Source organism: Propithecus coquereli, unplaced genomic scaffold (assembly GCF_000956105.1).
Source record: "Propithecus coquereli isolate 6110/MARCELLA unplaced genomic scaffold, Pcoq_1.0 Scaffold127, whole genome shotgun sequence".
NCBI classification, from domain to species: domain Eukaryota; kingdom Metazoa; phylum Chordata; class Mammalia; order Primates; family Indriidae; genus Propithecus; species Propithecus coquereli.
In genome coordinates this window covers 3557335-3558817 of record NW_012136858.1, presented here as the reverse complement: position 1 = coordinate 3558817, position 1483 = coordinate 3557335, and positions in this window count along the sequence as shown.

Below are 1483 nucleotides of genomic sequence, written 5' to 3'. Positions count from 1 at the left end.
ATCCACAAACATTTGGACATTTACTCAGATCATTACCATAACAATTGGGAAATAAATAGAAATCCAGTGCCATGCTGGCCCAGTTTACTACTTTTTAAAACATAGTCCAACTCTTATCCTATGTTCTCATCACCTTCTCCAACCAAGTACAGGCACACGTCAGACATTGTTTGTTTGGTTTCAGACCACTGCAATAAAGCAAATACCACACTAAAGCCAGTCACATGAATTTTTGGTTTCCCAGTGCATTTAAAGGTTATGTTTATACCATATTGTAGTCTATTAAGTGTGCAATCACATCGTGTCCAAAAAAAATAATGTACATACCTTAATTAAAAAACACTTTATTGATAAAAAATGCAAATGATCATCTAAGCCTTCAGCAAGCCAGGATCTCTTTGCTGATGGAGGGTCTTGCTCTCTATGTTGAAGGCTGCTGACTGACCAGGGTGGTGGTTGCTGAAGGCTGCGGTGGCTGTGGCAACTTCTTAAAATAAGACAACAATAAAGTTTACTGCATTGATTGACTCTTCCTTTCATGAAAGATTTCTCTGTAGCATGTGATGCTGTTTGATAGCATTTTGCCCACAGTAAAATGTCTTTCAAAATTGGAGTCAATCTCTCAAACCTTGCCACTGCTTTATCAACTAAATTCGCACGAATTATGAATTCTTTTTGTTGTCATTCAACAACATTTACAGAATCTTTACCAGGAGTAGATTCTATCTCAAGAAACCACTTTCTTTGCTAATCTACAATAAACAACTCCTCATCTGTTCAAGCTTTATCATGAGATTGCAGCAATTCAGTCCCATCTTCAGGCACCACTCCTGATTCTATTTCTCTTGCTATTTCCACCACATCTGTGGTACTTCCACCACTGAAGTCTTAAACCCCTCAAAGTCATCCAGGAGGGTTGGAATCAACTTCTTCTAAACTCCTGTTAGTGTTGATGTTTTGACCTCCTCCCATGAATCACGAATGTTCTTAATGGCATCTAGAGTGTTGAATTCTTTCCAGAAGGTTTTCAGTTTACTTTATCCAGATCCATCAGAGAAATCACTATCTATGGCAGCTATAGCCGTATGAAATGTATTTCTTAAATACTAAGCCTTGAAATTTGAAATTACTCCTTGGTCCCTGAGCCACAGAATGAATATTGTGCTAGCAGGCATGAAAACAAAATTAATTTCCTTATACATCTCCATCAGAGCTCTTGGATGACTAGGTTCATTGTCAATGAGCAGCAACAATTTGAAGTTGTCATTCAACAACATTTGACTGGAAGTATTTTTTTCTGAGCGGAGTTCTCAAAATTGGGCTTAAAATATTTAGTAAACTATGCTGTAAGTAGATGTACTGTAGATGTACTCATCTAGGCTTTGTTTTTCAATTTACAGAGCACAGAGAGAGTAGATTTAGCATAATTTTTAAAAGGCCTAATTCATTTGGAATAGCAAATGAGCATTGGCTTCAACTTAAA